At 43.1% G+C, this 4,768-nt stretch overlaps 1 protein-coding gene across 2 annotated transcripts in view; it reads right to left on the bottom strand.

Annotated features, from left to right (window-relative positions):
* Nucleotides 1–4,768, bottom strand: part of SAMD12 (sterile alpha motif domain containing 12) — a 366,923-nt gene that overhangs the window by 49,495 nt on the left and 312,660 nt on the right. The window lies entirely within an intron of this gene.

Genomic DNA, 4,768 nt, shown 5'->3' with positions numbered 1-4,768 from the left:
AAAAAAAAAAAAGAGAGAGAGAGACACTGACCTTAACTCTGGGCTACAGGGAGGGATTTCTCAGGGAGTGATGATTTACCTGAGTTTTGATGGATGAACTAGAATAAGGTGGGCAAGGAGTTTCAGAGAGAGGCCACAGCATGAATCTAGACAACAAAATATGAACTACATGATAGTGGTGAGGAAATCTAAAGAGTTTGATGTTACTAGGCCAAAAAGTACAAAGCTTGATCAGCTGACATGCAACTGGACAAGTTTGGGTTTCATCTGGTAGGTGAAATGGAGACAAAGTTTAGGCAGGGGAGTAATGTGTCCAGTTTTATATCCATGGCTATAAAATGAGGATACAAGTAAAAGAGGCAGGAAACTAAGCTGGGAGGGATTAATTCATTCACACTTACTCACTATGCCAAATGGCGCTAGGTACTCACATACAACAAATTGGAGGACAAAATCCTTGCCACAGGGAGACTACTGTGGGTTGAGACTGTAGAAATTCAGGTAAGTGATAGTAAGAGGCAGGTGAGGACAGTGTCTCTGGTGATAGTTGGGGGTGGAATATACAGTAAGTACCAACGGTGCTGTACTTACTTTAAACACAGCTGGCTCCAAGTAACCCACTGCTTACCTATACCAGAAGCTACTATTTCATCTGCTCATAAACAGGGATCACAGGGTTTAGTTTTTACAGTCTATGTTTACTATTCCACATGGAATCCCATTCTGACTTTTGGTTATTCATGTATGGACACTGGCCTTGGATAGAAAAAAGGACCATCAGCCCAGGTCAAACTAGTGATGCCTGTGTGAGGATGGTGTTGGGAAGAAACTGAGATTGTTCGGATTAACTTTTGATGTCTTCCATGGGCCTTGCAAGATCCGACAGCAGGCAGCACTGAGTCTGCTGACCTGGGCTTAGCCCACTGGGTGTTTTGATCACTAGCTGATAAGTCAACATCTTAGAATATGTACGTCCTTCTCTGAAAACCTAATTGCAACAGATGGAAGCAAAGAAAATATGACCAGCATTAACTGACCAAGTCCCCCAATATTTTTTTTTCATTTTAAAGCAATTTTTATTGAAGTAGCATTGCATTCTATCATCTAAATTTCAATTGTGAATCATTATAAATTAATATGTGTAGGTATTGTACTGAGTCCACCGTACAATGTCCAGTGACATCCTTCAATGTATAATTGACCCAATTTACGCTCCCCCCATTCCCTGAAGGTCTCTTATTACAACAACATTCCCTGAAGGTCTCTTATTAACTACTTACCATACACTCCTTAAAATGCGCAGCTCACTACACACATCCATTTGAAGATAAATACAGCTACGAGGACCTCTTTAGTCATGAGCATCTGTTCATGCTCAAGGACTATCTACTGAATGGAATTGCTCCTACTGTCAAAATACTATTTAAAATGACAATTATTTCATTTTCTTAAATAAAAAGGACCACACACACACTCATACCTAATTTTCCTCAGCTGCAGTTTCTGAACGCAGTCATTTTAGAAATCCTATACAATAGGATTTCTAAAAAATTTGTATTTCAGAAAGCAAAAAAGGATTCTAATAAGGTATCATCTCACTCACAAAAGATATCCAGTCATTCCAGGTTCCTGTGCATTGTCTGTGAAATAGCAGGTTCCACTGTTCGTGCTGAAGCAGCAGCGAAAGTCCCTTAGAATGATTTAAGATGAAATGCTAACTTCAGAAAAAGAACTGAAGTAATACTGGCTTATAATGCATAGCTTTAAGGTGCACAGCATTATAAGTTGACATCTTGAAATGATCCCTCATGCTCATCACCAAAAGTCTAATTTTCCATCCACCCCCATATAATTGATCCCCTTTACCCTAATTCCATTTCCTCCGTACCACCTTTCTGCTGCTGTGAGAGAAAGGTGATGTTTTGTTCTTTAGTGTGTATCTGTCCAGTTTTCCCAACACTTCTCCAGAAACTTTCCTTCCTTCCTTTATGGCTTTGTTTCTTTACTATAACTTATTTGTCCATGAAATGTAAACTTTCAAGGGGACTGTTTTTCAACTATACTATGAACTTTAGGTTTTCTTCAGTAGAAAACAGAGCCTAGCTGTTCCTCTGAGGGCTCATTGGGCTCCTGGCAGGAGGCAGCTGCTTCTAAGTGAAGGGGGCCAGACCCAGTCTAGGTTGCTGGGTTGAGGACTTGATGGAAGGCTGGTGATAAGTGGAGCAAATCTTCCCCTCTGTCATAACTTAAGCCGAGTTTCTAGATTTTGGGCTAGAAGCGACATCCTGGATCATCCAAGAGAGTGGCCTAGGTGAGGAGTGGCCTGTGCCAGTCAACACACCATTTACCTGTCCATCCCAGCATGCTAAGAGCGATAGGAGGTAGAAATAGTATGGAGTTGGGGTGTTCTCTCTCTCTCTTTTTTTTTTTTACATTTTATTTATTTATGCATACAATAACTGGAGTACAGGTCAGAAGAATGGGAGTGTGTGAGAAAACTCAACAGAGACAGAGTGGGACACATAACAGGCAGGCTGACTGAAATACACTGCTGAGGGGAGCAATGTATGAGACAGGAGAGGTCTGCTGCACCATGTGAGTCACCTCCCTGGCCAGCAGTCGAACTTGTAATGCAGTGTCTGTGGCTAGCTTTAGAATGCTGCACTTTAACCCCTTGGGCCACCAGGGAGGGTCCCGAGTTAGAGTGTTCTGTGTGTGCATCCTGACGCATCAATAGTGCTTCCCACCCTAATCAAGCAAACTCTCTGAGTCTCACTTCCTGCATTTTTACAAATGCAGGGGAAAAAAAGAGGGTTATATAAGGATAAAATACTGTATTTTGTATCGAACTTTGAACCAGTGTTTGCCAAGTGGTGGGCATCAAAAATTGGGAACAACCTCCCCTTATTCAGATAGGTGACTACCCCAAGGTTTATAGTATAAAATGCTGGGCAAGTAAAAATGTAGGCAAGAAATTATTTTCCTGCCCAGCTGTCTAAACATGGCAGGTCCTGGGTTCAGACCTAGAGAATGAGAGCGGTTAGACCCCACAGCCCTACAATGCTCACCTATGCTACCTACTGTGCCCGGCCTGAATTCGGTATTTCTTACTCAGTCCTCACCCTATTATAATCACCACCATTTACCATGCATACATAACACCTCAGATACACAGAGACTAAGTAACTAGAGATTACAGGGCTTACTCCGAGGCACTGTTGACTCTTATTGCAGTGCAGTCACAGAAGTGGCACTATAGAGCCTGACTAAACCAGCCATAGGACATTGTGGTCAAAAGGGGGGCAGGGACAAAATCTGGAAAGTCTTCACTGGAGAACTCATCTAGGATTAGTCTTTAAAATCTTGGAGTTTGGGGGCCTCCCTGGTGGTGCAGGGTTAAGCGTCTGCATATCAAGCTATCACTAGCCACTGTGGCATGAGTTCAATTCCCAGCCAGGGAGCTGACCCACATGACACATCAGATCTCTCCTGTCTCTCTCACTGCTCCCCTCAGCACCTGTTCTGCTCTCTGTTCTGTCTCCAGAGAATCTTCTCACCTCCTCCCCTCAACCTGTACCTGCAGGCTACATTCAGTTCTTGTATGCATAAATAAAATAAATCTCTAAAACCTTAGAGTTTGAACCTAAAATTCTATGCACTTTGGTAGTATTGGTTACAGGCATTGGGCAGTCTCTTGGAACATGGAGGTTCCTGGGGATCAGATACAGCAGCCGGCCTGCCTTTGCAACTGGGGCATCCACACAGCCTGCATCTGCTCAGGTCCATTCTCTGGTTTGAAAGGAGCTGGCAGAAGTAATCTTGCCCATGAAGGTTTCTTTGTGGGGTGCCTGCAATATCCCTTTGCATCCCCACCTTCTCGCTGAGAGCCTAAAACCTTTTTTTTTTTTTTTTTTTGGGTGACTCCTGTTTTAGAAGTTCCATCCCCAACTACTTCTTTCTTGGAATGGAAATTCAATCTTCAAAACTGTTCTGCACTGCTGGCCTCAGAATTAAAAGCAAGCGCCTTCAATGGGGAAATTAAATTTTTTTGATATACCGGTACATGTATAAAATTGGATCCAGCGTCCATTTGGTTTGCAGGCTCGCACAAAATGCTTCCAGCTCTATTCTGTGCCTAATACCTAATTCACAGCTGAAAAGGGCTGACCTCAAAGACCTTGTCTCCTCCTGATCCCTAGCAAGGTGATCATTAGCCAGGAGCACGTCATTTTCCGGGAGAACTCCCTGCATGTGCCAGAATCGACAGTTGGCGAGTTTTCCTTGGGGAACTAAATATTCAGTTGACTGAATTTTCATTAAAAAAAGAAAGAAAGAAAGAAAGAAAAAAAGAAAGAAAGAAAGAGACACCCAGGGGGAAAGATACTTCAATTATAAATATCTGTATTTCACTTTACATTCTCTTTTCCGAAGCTTTCCAGCCAGGCTCTGGAGGGGCTTCACGTTTGTGTGTTGTCTTGCCTTGAAGAAGAGGTTAAACCAAATAAGCACTCTGCCGTGTTGTGCAGTTTAACAACGCGGCCTTTCCTCAGGACACTGTGTGCTTAATAAGCAATGAAGATTGGGGGTCTGAGGTGGCTGTGGCTGATTAGAGCTGGGATGCTACAGAGGATGGGATCTGTCAGAGGGGCTGCTCACTCCTTCCTGTTACAAGTAAGGTCTTCCTTTGTGGTCTCCAGGTGAGTGACTTGCCCGGGGTCTCCCAGCTTGCTATCAGCAGAGCTTGGAGGACATGTTTTTTTTTTTTTTT

The sequence above is a fragment of the Condylura cristata genome, unplaced genomic scaffold (assembly GCF_000260355.1).
Source record: "Condylura cristata isolate star-nosed mole 26May11 unplaced genomic scaffold, ConCri1.0 scaffold00009, whole genome shotgun sequence".
In the NCBI taxonomy this organism is placed as follows: domain Eukaryota; kingdom Metazoa; phylum Chordata; class Mammalia; order Eulipotyphla; family Talpidae; genus Condylura; species Condylura cristata.
The sequence above is the reverse complement of the archived record's forward strand: the minus strand, read 5'-3'. Positions and strand labels throughout refer to the sequence as shown.